The sequence below is a fragment of the Haematobia irritans genome, chromosome 2 (genome assembly GCF_050003625.1).
Source record: "Haematobia irritans isolate KBUSLIRL chromosome 2, ASM5000362v1, whole genome shotgun sequence".
Taxonomy (NCBI): Eukaryota; Metazoa; Arthropoda; class Insecta; order Diptera; family Muscidae; genus Haematobia; species Haematobia irritans.
In genome coordinates this window covers 188,086,240-188,111,305 of record NC_134398.1, presented here as the reverse complement: position 1 = coordinate 188,111,305, position 25,066 = coordinate 188,086,240, and the positions used below count along the sequence as shown (strand labels likewise).

Sequence of the window (25,066 nt, the reverse complement as noted above, 5' to 3'; positions counted from 1 at the left end):
TAAAAATAAAATTTATAAATAATTTTTTGTGATTTTAATTAAAATCTAGTCGAATTTGTTAAATTTTAATTTACATATTTTTTTTAATATTCTATGCAAGTTTTATATCAGTTTGTAATATTGTATATTAAAAAAATATTTATTTAATCTTCAACCACAATTTTTTTTTAAATTTATTAAGATAAATATTTTTTAATTGAAATTTTTTAATTGAAATCACAAAAATACAGTATCTAAAATAATCACAAAAAGACAGTATCTAAAAATAAATGAAAATTAAATAATTAATTTATACAAACAAAATTATGATACAAAATAAAAGAGATAATTTATAAATATTTTTTTTTTTAGATTTAATTTTTTTTTAGATTTAAAAATTTTTTTTACTTAAAAATTAATTGAACCCGTTAAATTTTTATTTAAATATTTTCTTTTAATTCTATTAAAATTTCAATTTTATTAAAAAAATGTTGGTGATATAAAAAACGCAATACATTAAAAAACCAAAAATTAAAAACGAAATTAATTGCTCCAATAAATGTTTAATTGAACTTTCTTCAATCACAAATGATATCAATCACTATACTCAATTAAAAATTTATTGATCCAATTAAACAAGTAATTTATACAACGAAACTTATAATGAAACAAAAATTATTTTTTATATATAAATTATTTAATGTGATTTTGCTTTTAATTACTCTGTTAAATTTATATATATATATATATATATATATATATATATATATATATATATATATATATATATATATATATATATATATATATATATATATATATATATATATATATATATATATATATATATATATATATATATATATATATATATATATATATATATATATATATATATATATATATATATATATATATATATATATATATATTAAAATTTCAAAAATTCTATAAAATTCAATTTTTCAATAAATTTGAAAAATTTTGTTAATATTTTTTACATTAACAAAATTAATTGATTCATTTTTGGTGATTGATTTTAGCTTTAATTTACAAAATTAGGCGAATGTATAAAATTTATAATTAAATTTTAATTTTTTTTAAACTATGTTAATTTTTTGTTTAAATAATTTTTTTAATTTTTAAATAAATAAATTATATTTTCTGGTTTAGATTTTAATTACAAACTAGTCGACTCTGTTAAATGTTTGTTTAAATTTCATTAAAATTTCAATTTGAAAAATTTTGTTACTAATTTTATACCCTCCACCATAGGATGGGGGGTATATTAACTTTATCATTCCGTTTGTAACACATCGAAATATTGCTCTAGGACCCCATAAAGTATATATATTCTTTGGTAAAATTCTGAGTCGATCTAAGCATGTCCGTCCGTCCGTCTGTTGAAATCAAGCTAACTTGCGAGCGAACAAGCTATCGACTTGAAACTTGGCACAAGTGGTAGTTATTGATGTAGGTCGGATGGTATTGTAAATGGGCCATATCGGTCCACTTTTACGTATAGCCCCCATATTAACGGACCCTCAGATTTGGCTTGCGATTGCTCTAAGAGAAGCAAATTTCATCCGATCCGGCTAAAATTTGGTACATGGTGTCAGCATATGGTCTCTAACAACCATGCAAAAATTGGTCCACATCGGTCTATAATTATATATAGCCCCCATATAAACCGATCCCCCGATTTGGCTTGCGGAGCCTCTAAGAGAAGCAAATTTCATCCGATCCGGTTGCAATTTGGAACATGGTGTTAGTATATGGTCTCTAACAACCGTGCGAGAATTGGTCCATATCAGTCCATAACTATATATAGCCCACATATAAACCGTTCTCCAGATTTTAACTCCGGAGCCTCTTGGAGGAGCAAAATTCATCCGATCCGGTTCAAATATGGAACGTGGTATTAGTATATGGCCGCTAACAACCATAACAAAATTGGTCCATATCGGTCTATAGTTATATAGCCGATCCCCAATTACACAAAAATGGTCCATATCGGTTCATATTTAATCAGGGTTTAGGTTAGGTTAGGTTATGTGGCAGCCCGATGTATCAGGCTCACTTAGACTATTCAGTCCATTGTGATACCACAGTGGTGAACTTCTCTCTTATCACTGAGTGCTGCCCGATTCCATGTTAAGCTCACTGACAAGGGACCTCCTTTTTATAGCCGAGTCCGAACGGCGTTCCACATTCCAGTGAAACCAGGTGGGATAATCCACCGCTGAAAAACTTTTTGGTGTTCGGTCGTAGCAGGAATCGAACCCACGACCTTGTGTATGCAAGGCGGGTATGCTAACCATTGCACCACGGTGGCTCCCATAATAATCAGGGTTGCCACTCGAGCCAAAATAATCTACCAAAATTTTATTTCTATAGAAAATTTTGTCAACATTTTATTTCTATAGATTTTTTTTTTTAATTTTATTTCTATAGAAAATTTTGTTAAAATTTTATTTCCATAGAAATTTTTTTTAAAATTTTATTTCTATAAAAAATTTTGTCAAACTGAATTATATACGGTCTTTTTTAATTTAATATATACTACGTACGGACTTACTTACAATTTAGAAGACGGTTTTAGGAGGTTTTAAGATACCTTGCCATCGGCAAGCTTTATCTCAATTTAAGTAATTCGATTGTTGATGGCAGTGTTTAGAAGAAATTTCTACGCAATCCATTGTGGAGGTTACATAAGCTTCGGCCTGTCCGAACTTACGGCCGTATATACTTGTTTTACATTAAAAATATGAATTGATAAATTTTTGTCATTGATTTTAGCTTTAATTACAAAATTAGTCGAATGAATTATTTTTTTGTTAACTATTTTTATTAATTTTTTTTTTAACTAGTCGATTCTGTTAAATTATTTTTAATTTCAATTTGAAATATTTTGGTGATATTTTTTAACATTAACAAAATAATAATTGATTAATTTTTTGTGATTGATTTCTAAAGGAATATTTTTTTTTAAGTTTCTATAGAAATAACATTTTTCAAAAATTTTCTAAAGAAATACAATTTTTCAAAAATGTTCTATAGAAATAAAATTTTTCAAAAATTTTCTATAGAAATACAATTTTTCAAAAATTTTCTATAGAAATAAAATTTTTCAAAAATTTTCTATAGAAATAAAATTTTTCAAAAATTTTCTATAGAAATAAAATTTTTCAAAAATTTTCTATAGAATTAAAATTTTTCAAAATTTTTTTATAGAAATAAAATTATTCAAAAGTTTTCTATATAAATATATTTTGTCAAACATTTTCTATAGAAATAAAATTATTCAAAAGTTTTCTATATAAATACAATTTTTCAAAAATTTTCTATACAAATAAGATTTTTCAAAAATTTTCTATAGAAATAAAATTTTTCAAAAATTTTCTATAGAAATACAATTTTTCAAAAATTTTCTATAGAAATAAAATTTTTCAAAAAATTTTTTATAGAAATAAAATTTTTCAAAAATTTTCTATAGAAATAAGATTTTTCAAAAATTTTCTATAGAAATAAAATTTTTCAAAAATTTTCTATAGAAATAAAATTTTTCAAAAATTTTCTATAGAATTAAAAATTTTCAAAATTTTTTTATATAGAAATAAAATTATTCAAAAGTTTTCTATATAAATACAATTTGTCAAACATTTTCTATAGAAATAAAATTATTCAAAAGTTTTCTATATAAATACAATTTTTCAAAAATTTTCTATACAAATAAGATTTTTCAAAAATTTTCTATAGAAATAAAATTTTTCAAAAATTTTCTATACAAATAAAATTTTTCAAAAATTTTCTATAGAAATAAAATTTTTCAAAAATTTTCTATAGAAATAAAATTTTTCAAAAATTTTCTATAGAAATAAAATTTTTCAAAAGTTTTATATAGAAATAAAGCTTTTTATAGAAATTCAATTTTTTAAAAATTTTCTATAGAAATATATTCACAAATTTTCTATAGGAATAAAATCTTTCCAAAATTTTCTATACAAGTAAAACTTTTTCAAAAATTGTCTATAGAAAAAACTTATTTCTATAGAAATAAAATTTTTCAAAAATTTTCTATAAAAATAAAATTTTTATCTTTAATTACAAAATTAGTCGATTGAATTAAATTCTTAATTTAATTTAAATTTAAATGACAAAATTTCAATTTCAAATTTTTGAATTAGGTACTTCCAAGCAAATGATCGCTTGGTTGTTCGGAAAATCTGGACACCTCGTAATCGTACAGCTAGAACAACACAGAACAGTCAATTCACCCTTCACCATGACAATGCGAGCTCTCACACATCGGCCCAAAACAAGTGAATTTTTGAGCATTCAAATCAATCGATTCGATATCCGCCGTAAGATTTGACAACGAATAACTTCATTTTATTCCCGTACGCAAAAAATTAAAGGAGAACTCCAACGTTTTTCGACACCTGGAGAAGAAATTAATGCGTTCAGAATATCTGTTTTGGAGATACCTCAATCAGAGTGCTAAAGGTGCTTCGAAAATTGATTCGAACTCATGCAAAAGTGTATACGCTGAAAAAATTTCACGAATATTTTTTCCAAAAAATAAGAATTAAATTTGATTCAACAATTTTTTTAATTGAAATCAATCACAAAAAATTAATAAATCAATCACAAAAAATTAATAATTTTAATTGATACTATCATTTCTGTGATTGAAGACATTCCAATTAAAAAAAATAATTGGATCAATTAATTTCGTGATTAGATCAGTTTTTTTTGTGTAGAGGGGGATTCTTTAAAAAAAAATCCATTATTTATATTTGTTTTGTAATATAAAATGCAACCCTTGTATCGTGTTAGGTTAGGTTAAAGTGGCAGCCCGATTAAGATTTAGGCTCCCTTAGACTATTCAGTCTATTGTGATACCACATTAACTAAAAGTACCTACATACATATGGGCACTTCTAGTTTTAACATAACCACTGAACCTTCTCTATTATTTTCTTCTGTTAAACCAACCAGATTGTTCCAAAAACATCAACAGACTGCTTAAGTTAACGTTTTCCTGGTCCGCCAGTAATCTGAAGCTATATGCCCCTAAAATTTGCTTACGCCTTACACAAAATGCACGACACTCACACAAGAGGTGTTTTATTGATTCCTTTTCCTCCGCATCATGACAGCTCATACAATAGTCATTATACTTCGCGCCAATATTTTTTGCAAAATCGCCTATCAGGCAGCGACCCGTTAGAGCAGATATCAGGAGTGATATCTGGCGTCTCGAGAACACTAGCATATCTAGTGTGCGGTTTAAGTTTAAATGGGGCCATATTTGCTTGCAATTCTCCCATCGAACATTTGCCATCATGAATTAAATTTTTAATTAAATTTAAATGACAAAATTTCAATTTCACATTTTTTTGCTGATAGTTTTTTGTGTAATATTAAAATTGTTTTTATTTTTTAGCAATTTTTCGTTGTATCCTGAAATACGCATCAGTTATATAGGATCATGGATATTCGATTCATCCAAATTCTATAGAAAACATTAAATTTGAGTATTTGATTCCATATTGTTAATATATAATATTTTTTTAATATAAAATATAATGAAAAATATTTAGTAATATTTCTATATAAACGAAATCAAATTGCTTTACCAATATTTCCAAAACAAAAATTCTCAAAAATTAATAATTTCTCCACTTTTCGATATATGTTAAATTGATAAAGAATTGTTTCTTTGATATTAGTAAAATTTGTGAAATCTTTTACTAACCTACTGACATTCAATTGACCTTTTTATTATCTTTTTTTTTAACAAAGGAAATTTTGATTTCTATGGAATCGAATTTATTTCAAATTTTTATGTAAATTAATTTTACCTTCTGCAATCAAAGATAACTGACAATTTAATATCACAAAACTTTTTGAAAGCGAAATTAATATGAAATCGTTTTTGTTGTTCTTCTTATTCAAATTTTGTTACAAACCGATACTTGAGCTAGTTGACCCATTAAATAAATGTATGGGACAGTCCACAACAAAAATTTGGCTTCACTAAATTAACACGTTTTTTATAACGCCATTTAATTTTAGATATATGCTCTATAAAGTTAAAATTAGACTTAGAAATAGTGAACCTACCATGAAGGAAGAATGAAGTAGATCAATTATAGAAAATTTTGTTATCACAAAAATTATTAAATATTTTGCGATAAATTTAAGAAAATTAATTAGCCATAATTAATTTTTTCACTTGTTTGTTAAAGAGATTTCGTATTTGAATTTCATATTTTGAAAGAAAACAAGTAAGGAAAGTCTAAAGTCGGGCGGGGCCGACTATATTATACCCTGCACCACTTTGTAGATCTAAATTTTCGATACCATATCACATCCGTCAAATGTGTTGGGTGCTATATATAAAGGTTTGTCGCAAATACATACATTTAAATATCACTCGATTTGGACAGAATTTGATAGACTTTTACAAAATCTATAGACTCAAAATTTAAGTTGGCTAATGCACTAGGGTGCAACACAATTTTAGTAAAAAAATATGGGAAACCTTAAAATCTGAAGCAATTTTAAGGAAACTTCGCAAAAGTTTATTTATGATTTATCGCTCGATATATATGTATTAGAAGTTGAGGAAAATTAGAGTCATTTATACAACTTTTCGACTAAGCAGTGGCGATTTAACAAGGAAAATGTTGGTATTTTGACCATTTTTGTAGAAATCAGAAAAACATATATGTGGGAGCTATATCTAAATCTGAACCGATGTCAACCAAATTTGGCACACATAGCTACAATGCTAATTCTACTCCCTGTGCAAAATTTCAACTAAATCGGATTTAAAAATTGGCCTCTGTGGTCATATGAGTGTAAATCGGGCGAAAGCTATATATGGGAGATATATCCAAATCTGAACCGATTTCAACCAAATTTGGCACGCATAGTTACAATGCCAATTCTACTCCCTATGCAAAATTTCAACTGAATCGGAGCAAAAAAATGGCCTCTGTGGGCAAATGAGTGTAAATCGGGCGAAAGCTATATATGGGAGCTATATCTAAATCTGAACCGATTTGGCTGATATTTTGCAAGTTTTTCGAGACTCATAAAATATTCGGATGTACGGAATTTGAGGAAGATCGGTTGATATACACGCCAATTATGACCAGATCGGTGAAAAATATATATGGCAGCTATATCTAAATCTGAACCGATTTTTTCCAAAATCAATAGGGATCGTCTTTAAGCCGAAACAGGACCCTATATCAAAATTTTAGGACAATCGGACTAAAACTGCGAGCTGTACTTTGCAGACAAAAATACATCAACAGACAGACGGACAGACAGACAGACAGACGGACATCGCTACATCGACTCAGAATTTAATTCTAAGCCGATCCGTCTACTAAAAGGTTGGTCTATGATTACTCCTTCTTGGCGTTACATACAAATGCACAAACTTATTATACCCTGTACCACAGTAGTGGTGATGGGTATAAATATGATAACAGCGTTAGAAATTGCAAAAATTCTCATAATAAGACTTGTTTGTTAAAAAAAAAAATGGTATTTTAATTTCATATTTTGAGAGAAAAAACTTGCATTCAAAATTGCAAAAATTCTCAAAATAAGACTATCTTCAACTTTTCAAATTATACTCTGCGCCACACTGTGGAACAGGGTATTATGGTTAGGTTAAAGTGGCAGCCCGATTAAGATTCAGGCTCACTTAGACTATTCAGTACATTGTGATAACAGGGTATTATAAGTTAGTGCATATGTTTGCAACACCCAGAAGGAGACGAGATAGACACATGGTGTCTTTGGCAAAAATGCTCAGGGTGGGCTCCTGAGTCGATATAGCCATGTCCGTCTGTCCGTGAACACATTTTAGTAATCAAATTCTAGGTCGCAGTTTTAGTCCAATCTACTTCAAAATAAGACTATCTTCAACTCGAAATTTTTTTTTTTGGAATATCCCATATTAATTTTCATATACACACATCTCCATATGATACCACATTTAAGTGCTTTGGTATCTAATGAAATTTGAACAAAGAAAAAATGAAAACAATTAAAAAATTCATACAATAGCAAACTTCTTCGTAACTATGTTGATAGATGATAATGGTAATGATGATGCTGATGCTGATGCAATACTTGTAACGTCCATAAAACCAAACGTAGTAACAAGTAAGAGGGGTCTGAGCGGAGTAAAAACCCACTTTCATAAAATCTATGTGGGATGATAATGAAAGTATCTATAATGAATTTTGTTGAATGTATGAAGTAGATAGAAAATGGTGGAATAGACAGAAATTTAATGCTTTACATAGGCTGAATAGTACTTTCATGTGAAAAACAAACAAAAAAATCTAAAAAAATATGATGATTGAAAATATTTCCAAAGAGTATGAGACTAACAAATTTCGTTTACAAATTCTTAGGTAATATAAATTTGTCATAAATTTTGTGTAAATATGGATTTGTCTTTTTTCTATTCATCGAAATTTTCAATTATATTGAAATTTAATTAAATTAAAATTTGATTTCCAGAAAATTTGAGTTCAACGAATTGAATGAATTTTAGTGAATGGATGAAATGGTTTGCGAACGGAAGAATAGAAAGAAACTCAGGTTTTCTTACCAACTTACATGTGAAAATTATTGCAAAATATGAGATTAATTGATAACATTGTTTTCAAATAGCAAATTACAGCAATAATTTCTTCGAAAATATAATTTTGTCACAAATATCTATGAAAGTGTATTTTTTTTAAATTAATATTTTTTTTTTATAATGGATGAATACAGGTTTCATCGAAATTTGCAATTCAATTAAAATTTAATGCCAAAATTTTACTTTCATGTGAAAATATCTCCAAAATATGAGATTGATTCAATGATTCAAAATGAATTAAATATCGACGACAATTTTGACACAATTAGGTATAACTTTAAAAAATTAAAAGAAAATCATATTTTTTTAAAGGGCATCAAGTTCCATCAAAATTTGTAATTATAAACAATTTTGAAATTGTATTAAATTGAAGTTTGAAAATTTTATTCCTCTTTGTTGCAAGGTTTTTGGAGCAAACGAACGACTTCCAAGAAAAATATGTGATAACACCAGTTTACAAAATATTTTTTTTTTCATGTACCATCATTAATGATTCCAAAATTTCGTCCTGTCTAATCGTATCATATTGGTTATAAACTAACTGTCAAGTCAAGTATAAAATTGTGAACGACTTCCAAGAAAAATATGTGATAACACCAGTTTACAAAATATATTTTTTTTTCATGTACCATCATTAATGATTCCAAAATTTCGTCCTGTCTAATCGTATCATATTGGTTATAAACTAACTGTCAAGTCAAGTATAAAATTGTGAATAAAGAAAATTTTTTCATAGTTTGAAAAACACTTCTTCCATTGAGAGTTGTTAATATTATGTATTGCAAAAATATTTCGGAGACAAATATAAGAAGGATTGAAAATGTAACAAATTACACATAGATTGAAAATCACTTTATTCGACTGTTAATCATCATTATATAAAGGTCTATTTTCTTATAGTTTGAAAGTCACTTTTGTTTATGGCGAATTGTTTGTATTATACATTCTAAAAATATATCGAGGCAAATGCAAGAAGTTCGACTGATATATATTGTTTCATATTTATATTGTTTCATTGTAAATTTCCATGAATTTTCGAATTCAGCAGAACAAAATATATAATAAAATTCATCTCTCGTCAAATGTACATTTTCAGTGTAAACTTGTATAATTATCAAACATCATATACGCGAATGAAGATTGTTTTCTCTTAAAAATATTTTATTTTCTTAAAATACGCAATAAATAACAAGCCAAAACATTTAAAATAAAATATAAGTTGGTCATTTCTATGAACTATATAAAATAGTTAGTAACACCATGAATTGATCATAGTTTGAAAGTCACTGTCGTCTCTTGGGAATTGTTAATAGTATATATTTTAAATATATTTCTCTGCAAATTCCTAGAAGTTCGACAAAAACAATTGCCATTTATCGAATGAGATATCAAATAATTAATAGACCACTTATCATAGTTTAAGAATCATTGATGTATATTGTGAATTCACAAAGTGTTGCAAAGACTTTTCATGGCAAGTAAACTAAATCCATTATTTATAAAAGAAACTTCATTTATACGATACCATATGGAATAATTAAAAAATTCGTTAATTAATCGTAGTTTTAAAGTCACTTTAATCTATTGTGAATTAACCACATAAATATGAAGATACTTTGTCGCAAATAAATAAAAGTTCATACCGCACTTCCATAAAATAAATCAAAACTTTAATTGCGACGAGAAAATCGAACTGTAAATTTGATTTTTGATAATCATATCATTACATGTTTTTATTATATCATTCAACTAACAATGAAATTGGGTTCGAATCATCATTGAAATTCAATAAAAACAAAATAAAAAATTTTTCCAAAATTTTGCCCTGTCTAATCGTATTTTATTAGATTTAAACTTTTGTATAAAAATGTGAATCGTCAATATATCAAAACAAATTCTTTCATATTTTGAAAGTCACTTTTTCTATTGGGAGTTGTTAATATTATTTATTTTAAAAATATCTGAAAATCATTGAAATTCATTTAAAACAAAATATAAAATGATTCCAAAATTTTGTCCTGTCTAATCGTATTATATTAGATATAAACTTTTGTAAGTCAAGTATAAAACTGTGAATCGTCAATATATCAAACCATTTTTTTTTCATAGTTTGAAAATCACTTCTTCCATTGGGAGTTGGTAATGTTATATATTGTAAAAATATTTCGGGGAGCGGTTTATATGGGGGCTATATATAATTATGGACCGATGTGGACCAATTTTTGCATGGTTGTTAGAGACCATATGTTAACACCATGTACCAAATTTCAACTGGATCGGATGAAATTTGCTTCTCTTAGAGGCTCCGCAAGCCAAATCGGGGGATCGGTTTATATGGGGGCTATATATAATTATAGACCGACCAATTTTTGCATGGGTGTTTGAGGCCATATACTAACACCACGTACCAAATTTCAACCGAATCGGATGAATTTTGCTCTTCCAAGGGGCTCCGGAGGTCAAATCTGGTGATCGGTTTATATGGGGGCTATATATAATTATCGACCGATGTGGACCAATTTTTGCATGGTTGTTAGAGACCATATATTAACACCATGTTCCAAATTTCAACCGAATCGGATGAATTTTGCTCTTCCAAGGGGCTCCGGAGGTCAAATCTGGTGATTGGTTTATATGGAGGCTATATATAATTATGGACCGATGTGGACCAAATTTTGCATGGTTGTTAGAGACCATATACTAACACCACGTACCAAATTTCAACCGGATTGGATGAAATTTGCTTCTCTTAGAGCTATCGCAAGCCAAATTTGGGGGTCCGTTTATATGGGGGCTATATATAATTATAGACCCATGTGGACCAATTTTTGCATGGTTGTTAGAGACTATATACTAACACCATGTACCAAATTTCAGCCGGATCGGATGAATTTTGCTCCTCTAAGAGGCTCCGGAGGTCAATTCTGGGGATCGGTTTATATGGGGGCTATATATAATTATGGACCGATATCGACCAATTTTTGCATGGTTGTTAGAGACTATATACCAACACCATGTACCAAATTTCAGCCAAATCGGCTGAAATATGCTACTCTTATAGGCTCCGCAAGCCAAATTTGGGGGTCCGTTTATATGGGGGCTATACGTAAAAGTGGACCGATATGACCCTATTTGCAATACCATTCGACCTACATCAATAACAACTACTTGTGCCAAGTTTCAAGTCGATAGCTTGTTTCGTTCGGAAGTTAGCGTGATTTCAACAGACGGATGGACGGACATGCTCAGATCGACTCAGAATTTCACCACGACCCAGAATATATATACTTTATGGGGTCTTAGGGCAATATTTCGATGTGTTACAAACGGAATGACAAAGTTAATATACCCCCCTGCTATGGTGGAGGGTATAAAAATATGATTGAATAATATTCACGAAATATTCTAGGAAACTAAAATCTCCAATAAAATGTCAGCTACATTTTTTTTTTGAGTTCTTCTAATTTAAAAATTCTACTCTAACAAATTTTAATGCTAACAAAAAGTTTGCTAATAAATTTTGATTCCATACAATTTTATTTATTGAAAATTTTTAATTAAAATTTCTATAAAGGACTTTTTATTTTTCTAATCTCATTCAATGGTTTTTATTCTATGTTGTCTGTAACATAAATACTCTTATCATAATTAAATGCCAAAATATTGCCATTGTTAACATGTGTGGGAGACAAATAGGCTTTTTTGGAAATTTTCATTAAATGTTATTTTTAAAATACAGATATACATTTGCTAGAATTACTTAAATCAAAATTGAAGGCTTACACGTGCCAAAAAAAAAATCAAAAATTTAATAAGAAAAATTAAACATAAAAATAACAACATTTGTTTGTGTTTTTGTTTTAATACGGCTCCATGAATTATTTAACATTTATGCCTTGCAGTTGGACTATATTCATTAGAATGGGATTAAGAGAAATATTTATATGAACTTTCATTGTGAATGTTTCCATGATGCGAAAACTTACTCCATCCCATAATTCTCTAAGAAATTGTGATATTTTCTTTGGGTGTGAATAACAAATTCACTCTATCAAATAAATTCAAAGAAAAATTACTAAAAAAAAATTTAATATAAAAAATACATAAGAATTCAGAAACCACCTACAGTTTGTTTTAATAAAAAATAAATTGATTGCCATATGGCAAGAAATAAAGTGTAATATAACCATAAAAAAAAATCTATGTGAAAAATAAACCATGTGTGAATATATACTCCTATATATGGTAAAATGCCAACAAATAAAGCCTACATAAATCCTATAAATCTACAAAAAATAACAAGATATACTCACCATGTATAAGACAAGTGTCAACTTTATATTTTCGATATGAAGATAAATTGAATTGATAAGTCAATTGAAATGTGTGCAAAAAAAAACAAATACAAAAAAAAAAAACAAAAAACATAATTAAAAATATATCAATTCCATATAAAGATGATGAAGTTTTAAAAGTGATATATTATTGGAAGCAAATATTTAAAGAATTGAAACTAATACCATATGGAAATCTACAAGTCGCCAAAGCCCAATCAAATACAATGATGAAGAAAAATATATTTGTGTGGCTTTACGAAAAAAAAACCACATAAAACATAAAGTTACACAAAAAATTAAAAAAAAAAACACTATAAAATTATTTATTGCAAACAAAAAAAAAATATGTAAATTTTTTTTCTAAAAAATTCTTAATTATCATATCTCGAAAAAAAAAACAAATCCTAAAATGTCTATACAAAAAAATATTCACTGCCTTACTTTTTCTCTTATAGTTTTTTAATTTTCTCTATATTCTTTTGTATTTCAGTTATTCCAGATTTTTTGTGAACATTATAAAAATTTTAAAGGAATTAAAAAAAATATACTTCAAATTATATCTCGTTTGAGTTTATTGATTAACTTGAAGGTGATAAATTGATACCAAAAGTTTTAGTGCATAATTGTTATAAACAAATGTAAAAAAAAAATATTGAAAAGTAATTATTGAGAAAAAATAATAAACCACCATCAATATTATAAACATCAAATTAATGCAAACACATCAGCCGAAGGATTATACAAAAGCTAAAGGATATTCACTTTGAATGTGGTGAGTATTTGTTAAATTTCTATAAATTATAACCAATAAAAGAAAAACTGGCTTATACCCATCACCATAGAATTGTCCATATCGAACACAGGCCCCATAAAGACCGATCTTCAGAATTTACATCTTGATCGTTTTTATCTGCCTGAAATTCGTCTCCTGATGCTGGCATTCATTCGAAAGAAATAAAAACAAGTATATACGGCCAGGCCGAATCTTATGTACCCTCCACCATGGATTGCGTAGAAACTTCTACGAAAGACTGTCATCCACAAATTTCAACTCACATGGTTGTTAAATATCATATAATACCACCACGTACCAAATTTCAACCAGATCGGATGAATTTTGCTTCTCCAAAAGGCACCGGAGGTCAAATCTGGGGATCGGTTTATATGGGAGCTATATATTATTATGGACTGAGAGGAACCAATTCCTGCATGATTGTTGGATTTTCTATACTAACATTGCGTACCAAATTTCAACCGAATGGGAAGAATTTTGCTCTTCCAAGGTGCTCCGGAGGTCAAATCTGGGGATCGGTTTATATGGGGCCTATATATAATTATGGACCGATATCGACCAATTTTTGCATGAGTGTTTGAGGCCATATATTAACATCACGTACCAAATTTCAACTGAATCAGATGAATTTTGGTCTTCCAAGAGGCTCCGGAGGTCAAATCTGGTGATCGGTTTATATGGGGGCTATATCTAATTATGGACCGATATGGACCAATTTTTGCATGGTTGTTAGAGACCATATACTAACACCATGTACCAAATTTCAGCTGGATCGGATGAAAATTGTTGCTCTTAGAGGGTCTGCAAACCAAATCGGGGGATCGGTTTATATGGGGGCTATATATAATTATCAACCGATATGGACCAATTTTTGCATGGTTGTTAGAGACCATATACTAACACCATGTACCAAATTTCAGCAGGATCGGATGAAATTTGCTTCTCTTAGAGGCCTCGCAAGCCAAATCGGGGGATTGGTTTATATGGGGGCTATACGTAAAAGTGGACCGATATGGCCCATTTGCAATACCCTCCGATCTACATCAATAACAACTACTTGTGCCAAGTTTCAAGTCGATAGCTTGTTTCGTTCAGAAGTTAGAAGTGATTTCAACAGACGGACGGACGGACATGCTCAGATCGACTCAGAATTTCACCACCATATATATACTTTATGGGGTCTTAGATCAATATTTCGATGTGTTACAAACGGAATGACAAAGTTAATATACCCCCCATCCTATGGTGGAGGGTATAAAAATGGCTAATGTCCGTAGATAAGGACCGTGTGCCAGATTTGATTTCTTGAGTCTTCTGAAGGCTGATTTATCATACGATCCACCGCTACGTTATGCCAGAATTCACCGTAAAGGAACTCGTAGAGAAATTCTGAGTCCGTCTAGCAATATGTGGCCGTCCATTTTTCGATTTCCAAATTCACCCTATCCGCCTGAAATTCGTTATGTGATGTCGATATTCTTCCTCAAATAACCACAAAAATATTTGTCCATATCGGACATAGCTCCTATAAAGACCTATCTCTAGAATTTATTTCTTGAGCGTTCTCATCTGCCTGAAATTAGGTTCGATATGTCGGCTTCATTCTCAAGATATCACAAAAAAACTGGCTCATGTCGATACATAACAAGATATTTTGGTAGATTGTAAGATATATATCCATCCCATAGGGACCGTTTGCCAGATGTAATTTTTTGAGCCTCCTGTAGGCTTATTTAGGATCCATTTGAAATCCGCCACATTATGCCGGTATTCACCGTAACGAAACTACACAAAAGTTAGTCCATATGATATATTCCCCATATTGAAATTCTTGAAGGCTAATTTTTCAACTGATCCACTTCATATTCGACACTTAATATCTGTCATTGAACAACCAAACAAAAATTCATTGACGTCGAACTAGCATCAACTGTATGTCATATTTAAAATTAATTCACAGATTTGATTTCGTGAACCAACGATGAATTTTCTATGACAGTTCATATCGTTCAATGATCACAATCACAATGGACTGAATAGTCTAAGTGAGCCTGAAACTTAATCGGGCTGCCACTTTAACTTAATCGTTTAATGCTATGAAAATTCACTGAATAATTTATTTTCTATGAAAATTCATTTAACAATAAATTTATTATGAATATTTACTTTGCAATAAATTTTATATGAAAAATGAATTCTGCTATGGAAATTCGCCCAACGATGAAGTTTCAATAAAAATTCAATTAACGATGAATTTTATATAAAAATTCAATTAACGAGGAATTTTCTAAAAAAAAAATTACATAACAATAAATTTTCCATAAAAATTCATCAGACAATGGATTTTCTATGAAAATTCACATACTGACGAATTTTGTTTGAGAATTCGCCTAACGGTTTACTATGCTATAAAAATTTCACCAACCGATGAATTTTCTAGTAAAATTCACCTTATAATGAATTTTCTACGAAAATTCAATTAACCATGAAAAAATTCTTTTAACGATGAAGTTTCTATAAAAATTTACCGACCGATGGGTTTACTACGAAAATTAGCTTATTAAAATTCACTGTCGATGAATTTTATATGAAAACTCACCGTCGATGATTCGCTTAAAGATGAATTTTCTATAAAAATTCACTTAACGATAAATTTTTCTACGAAAATTCACCTGACGATACATTTTTCTACGTAAATTCACTTAACCATGAAAAAATTCTTCTAACGATGAAGTTTCTATAAAAATTTACCAACCAATGAATATACAACGAAAATTCGCTTAACGCTAATTTTTTATAAGAATTCACCCAATGATGAAAAGTTACCGTCGATCAGTTTTTTAGGAAAATTCACTTAAAGATGAATTTTGCTATGAAAATTCACATAACAATGAATTTTGCTATGAAAATTCAAATAACAATGAATTTTATATGAAAATTAACCTGACGATTAATTTGCTATGAAAATTCGCCTAATGAAGAATTTTCTATGAAAATTCACCTGGCCATGAATTTTGCTGTTAAACTTCACCTAATGATGAATTTTCTATAAAATATCACGTAACGATAAATTTTCGAGAAAGATTCACCTAATGATGAATGTTTTTATCAAAATGCACTTAACGATGAATTTTATATGCAAATTCACCTTACCATGAATTTTCTATGAAAATTCTCATTGCAATGAATTTTCGATGAAAATTCGCCTAATCATGTTCTTTCCAGGAAAATTAACCTGACGATGAAATTTCTATGAAAATTCACCTGACGAAGAATTTTCTATAAAAATACACTTATTTATACATTTTCTATGAAAATACACTTAACGATCAATTTTCTATAAAAATTCACCTAACCATGAATTTTCTATCAAAATTTTCCTAGCGATAAATTTTGTTATAAAAACTCAACTAACAATGAATTTTGTACGAAAATTCATTTAACCATTACCTTTTTATGAAAATTCCGCTAGCATTTTCTATTAAAATTCACTGAACGATGATTTTTCTATGAAAACTCATATAACGAATTTTCTGTGAAAACTCACATATTGTTGAATTTGCTCCTTCATCAAACGAAGAATTTTGCTATGAAAATTCACTTAACCATGAGTTGGTTATGAAAATTCCCATAGCGATGAAGTTTCTATGAAAATGTATTTTTTTTTTTATTAAAATACACCTATTGATGAATTTTCTAGGAAAATTCACGGACTCGAGTAAAAATTGAGAGATCTATTTTAATACATCTACATGAAGGGTGATACGGTCAAAATTTGGTCAAGGAAAAACGCGTGTAAATCGGTGAAATCGTTTATTTAAAAAATCAAATTAAATTTCTTTTTCAAGTTCAATTAGTATAAAATTCAGGAAAAATATTCAGTTAGGCTTTCGCTTTTCCAAATCCGAAGTGCCAAATCCGAAGTGCCACCTTGTCCACCTTCTTCGCCGCAGAAAGTCAGTTTGTCTTGAACTGCTGCTCGTCCTTAGCAGTTTTTTTGGTCTTCTTTAGGTTCCGCTTGACAATAGCCCAGTATTTCTCAATTGGGCGGAGCTTTGGCGTGTTGGAAGGGTTCTTGTCCTTAGGAACCACCTGCACGTTGTTGGCGGCGTACCACTCCATGGCCTTTTTACCGCAATGGCAAGATGCCAAATCCGGCCAAAACAATACGGAACAACCGTGTTTCTTCAGGAAAGGCAGCAGACGTTTATTCAAACACTCTTTCACGTAAATTTCTTGGTTGACAGTCCCGGAAGCTATGAAAATGCTGCTTTTCAAGCCACAGGTACAGATGGCTTGCCAAACCAGATATTTCTTTGCGAACTTTGACAGTTTTATGTGCTTGAAAATATCTGTTACCTTTCCCCTTGCTTTTGCCGTATGAAACTCCTGTCCCGGAAGCTGCTTGTAGTCGGCTTTGACGTAGGTTTCGTCGTCCATTACCACGCAGTCAAACTTCGTCAGCATCGTCGTGTACAGCCTCCGGGGTCGCGCTTTGGCCGTCGTATTTGGTTTATCATCGCGATTTGGAGTCACTACCTTCTTGTAAGTCGATAGTCCGGCTCGTTTTTTAGCTCGATGCACGGTTGTAGACGATACACCCAGCTTATATGCGGCATCTCGAGAGAGAGAGGTTAGGGTTTCGCTTGAAACTACCGGAAACTCTCTTTGTCGTCTCAGCGGCTTCCAGTTTTCGATTTCCCCCCGATCCAGACTTCCTGGCTGTCGACAAACGTTCCCCAAACACTTTAATTACATTTGTAACGGTTGATTTGGCAACTTTTAGCGATTTTGCCAGCTTTGCGTGCGAGTAGCTCGGATTTTCGCGATGCGCGATGCGCTGCTCTTCTGGCTTGGACGGCATTTTGACAACTGAAGAGTGAATTCCAAAATCAAAATAGGAGCAACATTCTACACACACACCTTCAAAATGAGGGGTGTTCAGGTTTTTTAAATGCAAAATTTAAAGAAATACGTCAAGTTTATATTGACCAAATTTTGACCGTATCACCCTTTAGCATGCCCGCTTTGCATACACAAGTTCGTGGGTTCGATTCCTGCTACGACCGAACACCAAAAAGTTTTTCAGCGGTGGATTATCCCACCTCAGTAATGCTTGTGACATTTCTGAGGGTTTTAAAGTGGTTCTAAGTGGTTTCACTGGAATGTGGAACGCCGTTCGGACTCGGCTATAAAAAGGAGGTCCCTTGTCATTGAGCTTAACATGCAATTGGGCAGCACTCAGTGATAAGAGAGAAGTTCACCACTGTGGTATCACAATGGACTGAATAGTCTAAGTGAGCCTGATACATCAGGCTGCCACATAACCTAACCTTACCTAAGCTGGTCAAATTTGGACAGCAAGGCTGATGAAAACACCGGTCGTAGTGCAATATGATCTATGGTGGGGCGAGATTGGAAAATATAAACTTTTTCTTGGGCCATTTTTCTTCAATTCAATGTCGAATCGGCCACATAATTCATGGAAGTCCATCCATGTGTTTGTTCTGTTGAAATAGTTCCTAAAACCATTAGCACCTTTACATCGATGGGGTAGTCTTCACAGTATTCAATCGGCCATTTCGAATATTCCTTGGTCTCCAGTGAGATCCAATAGCTTCACGTATGGTGGATTGTCACTGACGTAAAAACACTATCTTGTATTCCAAGGGTCTTAAAATTGCACTTATAGTCTGTAGTAGCTAAACGCGGCTCTCATCGAGCAAATAGCCTTTTCGTGTTCAAAATTTCGTAGAGCATATGATAGTTTGATAAGACTTCTGGCTCAAATAAACTCACACAGCCACAGGGGGTCTGTCAATATAGGATCGTTTATTTCTCACCTTATCCTCCCTGGCCGAAGGTATAGCAACATTCTACACACATACACCTTCCAAATGAGGTTTTTTAAATGCAAAATTGAAAGAAATACGTCAAGTTTATATTGACCAAAGATCCAATCCTAGATCTAATGTCTTAGATATAATTATATATATCCCTATATATAATTGGATCTGATGTTAGCTCTAGTCATATATGGAGTTATATACATTTATATCTAATTCTATCTCATCATATGTAGGTATACGAGTATTGATGAATTTTCTTTCAAAACTCACCTTACCATGAATTTTCTATAAAAATTCACCTTACCATGAATTTTCTATAAAAACTCATCATCAGGTGATAAATTTTCTATGAAAATTCTCCTAACGATCAATTTGCTATGAAAATTCTCTTAGCGATGAATTTTATATGAAATATTAAAGGAGCAATTAAAATTTGTGAGAGCCATGTTTTGTCATGTTTAAAATTAATGTATTAATTTAAGATAATCCTTCTATTACGATGAATTATCTATGAAAATTCCCCTACCGATGATTTTTCACTTAACGATAAAATTGATATGAAAATTCACCTACTGAAGAATTTTTTATGAAAATTCTCTTAAGGAAGGTTTTTCCTTTTTTAATTAATTTTTCTATAAAACTATATTAGTGCAACCTTCTACTTCCCAATACTTTCAGTCTAGAATAGTTTTACATTCGCTCTCAGATATGTATATGATTTTTGCAGCAAAAACAAAAAAAAATGTTTTTGATAATTTGTAAATACTTAAAGTAATACCCAAGATAAATAAAAACAAAATTCGACAATTTGCAGATGACAGCGACGATTTATGTATGTTTCCATGAGGAAGAAATTAAGTTATGCATAATTTAAGATAACACCTCTAATTATGTGAGTTTTTGTTATGCTAACCTACAAGATGTAGAGCGATTCAATCTCATCCAACAGACGGGACAGACCTCGAGACTAAAAGCACAAAAAAGCGAAATAAACCAAGAAAAAAAACTAAGTCAATTATGTTATTATCGTATTTTTCTGATTTATGATGGATGGCGATTGTGAAAACGACTTACTCTCAATGTTCAGTTGGTTGGATGGATGGCTGAATGGATGGATGGCTGAATGTACTCTTACACATGATAATGGATAATGGCTTAAGGTTTGGGGTTTGAATTTGATAGGACGGATGACTGGATAGATGGATCATTTTATTTCCAACAACACTTTTTGTACATTTAAATGTCGAAAAAGATATAAATACAATTTGTTTAAGGTTTTCATTGCGTTGTTGTTGTTGTTGCTTCTACTGAAGTTTCATTTTTGTTTGTTTGGTTTTTTTTCCTTTGATTGAGAGATGAGGGTAAATTTTTTTTACCTATGAAATTTGTGTGATGTATGTAATTATATTTCTTTTTTTTTTGTACAATTTATTTAACACAATTTGTAACATACTTTTATGTGTGGTTAGTTATTTTTTTTTTTTGTTTTTAAAGACGAAAGTGTCTTAAAGAGTCATTCATTCAGTTTCCTGGGGAATTTAAAGTGAAATCATATAATGATCATTATATCTAATTTCTCATATGAGTCATTCTATGTTTGGTTTGCACAGAAAAAAATTCACGAAAATTTTTCCAATTAAATACTTAATTGTGTTTTGAAAAATATTCAATTAAAAATTTAATTGATTCAACAAATTTTTTAATTGAAACAAAAATCTATCACAAAAATTAATTGGATCAAATAATGTATTAATTGGATCAGTTAACTTTTTAATTGACTTTCAATTAATATTTTAATTTATTTATTTATTTAAGTCTATGGATTACAATCCTTACAGACTAGCAATTTTAAAAATAAATTAAATCTAAAGTATTAATAAATTTATTTAGAGAAACTGAAAAATCCAAATTAAAGTTATTATTCAATTTATTAAATTCTTTTAAAGCTCTCAAAATATTTTTTTTTTATTATTTACAGACTATGGCTTAAATCTTAAAATATATTAAATCTAATTTCATTAGGAAATTACGCAATGGAATCGAAAAATCTAAATCTGTACTTGAAATTCGATTGAATTCTATCAAAGCTCTTTCCACTGGCTCATTAATAGAATATTTACTTCTGTGTATAGCTATATAAAAACTTTTATGTTGACGTAGCATACGAGATGGAACATTAAAGTTTAAATTACCCAATAAATTAATACAATCCACAATGTTATTAACTAATTTAAAGATAAATAATTGAGATAAGTAAAGTCTTCTATTCTCAAGAGTTTTTAGAGATATCAATCTGCATCTATCAATGTACGAAGGTTCAGGAGCACTAAAATTTATTGACCGCAACATGAATTTCAAAGCCTTTTTTTGAACACGCTCTATTCTATTTGTGTACTTCTCATAAAAAGGATTCCAAATGAAGCTAGCATATTCAAGTTTGGATCTCACGATAGACATATAAACAAGTTTAACGGTATAAGGATCAGAGAATTCTTTACAATTTCTTTTGACAAAAGCTAACAATGCATAAGCCTTTGGAATAATAAAATCTAGATGTGGAGCAAAAGTAAATTTGCAGTCAAATACAACACCAAGGTCTCTAATCTCATCTACCTTTCTCAGCGCCTTAGAGTCCAAATAATAATCGAAACACACTGGACTTTGCCACTTACTAAATGTAATATTAAAACATTTAGACACATTGATCTCAAGACAAAATGGGCTCGCAAAAGGCATAATTACTCCTATGAAAAGGAATATTAAAATAGTCATGACGTCTAAGATTCCGTACTGGTACATTAAAACCAATAATCTCTAGAAGAGGGGGACAATCTATAAATCCATTAATTACCTTAAAAACAAACAAAACAGAAAATTTTAATCTACGGTTCTCAAGAGATTCCAAATGAATTAATCTGCATCTAGCTTGTTATGAGGGCAAAGGCTCAGTAAAAGGTACAGATGCTATAATTTTTGTGAATGAAAACATTTCAATTAAAAATTAATTGGATCAATTAATTTCGTGATTGAAGATAAAAAATTTTTGTTTGTGTATGTGGATAGATGCATTTTCATGGAAATTTCATAGCTAGGATAAATAAATTTGTTTAAAAAAATGTTTTGGTGAATAATTGATAATTTTGCTTTAAGTGAATTGCTTTGAAAATTCTTTGTTAAATTGCCAAGCAAAATTTAAAAAAAAAAAAATATAGCCAAAATATTTCCTATTGAAAAATTGTTTACAATTGAAAACTTATGGCTATTTTTATTGTAATAAAAAGTGCAACATTTACGAACATTTTTGTACAATATAACATAAGCGACTGTGGTTTTTCGCTTTTGGATTTAGAATCCCGGGTAATATTATGAATTAGCAACGTTTTTAGAATTACACTAAAATTTGGGCGTAAGGACAATTATCAAAGAAGTGGTGTAACCCTAGGGTTACACCAGCGTGGGAGCCACCGTGGGGCAATGGTTAGCATGCCCGCATTGCATAAACAAGGTCGTGGGTTCATTTCCTGTTTCGACCGAAAAGATTCTCTAAGTGGTTTCACTGCAATGTGGAACGCCGTTCGCACTCGGCTATAAAAAGGAGGTCCCTTATCACTGAGCTTGACATAGAATCAGGCAGCACTCAGTGATAAGAAAGAAGTTCACCACTGTGGTATCACAATGAACGGAATAGTCTAAGTGAGCCTGAAATCTCGGGTTGGCACTATACCTAACCTAACCTAACCTAACCTTAGGGTTCCACTTTATCATCGAAACGAATTTTTATAGAAAAATATTCAAAAATTAAAAAAATAAAGTCAGTTAGGAAAATTATTACAAACTTGTACGTGTTTTTACATTAAAATCCCAACACAAAAAGCGTCACCAAAGAAGTACAGTGAAACCACTCAAAATTGGACAATCTGAAAATCGGACACCTCCCTAAAGTGGACAGTTGTCTAGGGACGTTTGCTATATTAACACATTAAAATTTACCTCTCATAACTAGACACCTCTCAAACGTGGACAAAATTTAGTCAACCATGGGTATCCACCTTTCAGAGGCTTCACTATAGTGAAAATGTCTGTTTTGGCTCGGGCAGTGCTGCATTAAGTGCGCGCAGAAGCTATGAATTTGAAATGAGCTTGTCATAGGACGGATGTCCACCATTTTAACAGCTGTTAACATACACTGAATTTGTATCACTTCGTAAGGTGGGATACGAATTAAGTGTTTTGAATGTAAATTAAAAAAAAATTGTGATATTTTGCCAAATAAAGAATTTTTATTGATTTTTAATGCATTCTAACGCTTGTCGGCACTGAAAAAAATATTTACGTTATATTAAAGATTATGGCAACCTAAATTTTAGAATAGCCAATTTACAAAATATTAAGGACAACTTTCTTTAAAATAATGAAATTTTAATGAAAATAAAGTCTATAATCTTTGCTTCAAAAAATGTTTGCATTAAATTTAAGTCACAAATTTTGGAAAGTTGCGTCCCTCCGTTAACGTCGCATGTCTTTGCACTATGGCGAATTTTCTTTTAAGTAAAGAAACACATTTTTGATTTAAAGAAATCGTCCTTAAATTAACTGAAATATTGAATCCTTAGATTTAAGATAAAAACGCTTTAAATATAGGCCAAGACCTATTTTGTGGATTTAGTATCTTTGGTTTAGTTTTTTCTATACCCTCCACCATAGGATGGGGGGTATATTAACTTTGTCATTCCGTTTGTAACACATCGAAATATTGCTCTAAGATCCCATAAAGTATACATATTCTGGGTCGTGGTGAAATTCTGAGTCGATCTGAGCATGTCCGTCCGTCCGTCCGTCCGTCCGTCTGTTGAAATCACGCTAACTTCCGAACAAAACAAGCTATCGACTTGAAACTTGGCACAAGTAGTTGTTATTGATGTAGGTCGGATGGTATGGCAAATGGGCCATATCGGTCCACTTTTACGTATAGCCCCCATATAAACGGACCCCCAAATTTGGCTTGCGAGGCCTCTAAGAGAAGCAAATTTCATCCGATCCGGCTGAAATTTGGTACATGGAGTTATTATATGGTCTCTAACAACCATGCAAAAATTGGTTCACATCGGTCCATAATTATATATAGCCCCCATATAAACCGATCCCCCGATTTGGCTTGCGGAGCCTCTAAGAGAAGCAAAATTCATCCGATCCGGCTGAAATTTGGTGCATGGTGTTAGTATACGGTCTCTAACAATCATGCAAAAATTGGTCCTTATCGGTCCATAATTATATATAGCCCCCATATAAACCTATCACCAGATTTGACCTCCGGAGCCTCTTGGAAGACCAAAATTCATCTGATTCAGTTGAAATTTGGTACGTGATGTTAATATATGGCCTCAAACACCCATGCAAAAATTGGTCGATATCGGTCCATAATTATATA

General features: G+C 30.4%; 1 protein-coding gene across 1 annotated transcript in view; it reads left to right on the top strand.

The window, feature by feature from the left end:
* LOC142225197 (uncharacterized) overlaps window positions 1-25,066 on the top strand; it is a 1,012,757-nt gene that overhangs the window by 954,186 nt on the left and 33,505 nt on the right. The window contains exon 6 of the mRNA XM_075294976.1: window positions 13,487-13,768. The gene's annotated coding sequence lies outside the window, so the exon portion shown is untranslated. The remainder of the gene's footprint in view (window positions 1-13,486; window positions 13,769-25,066) is intronic.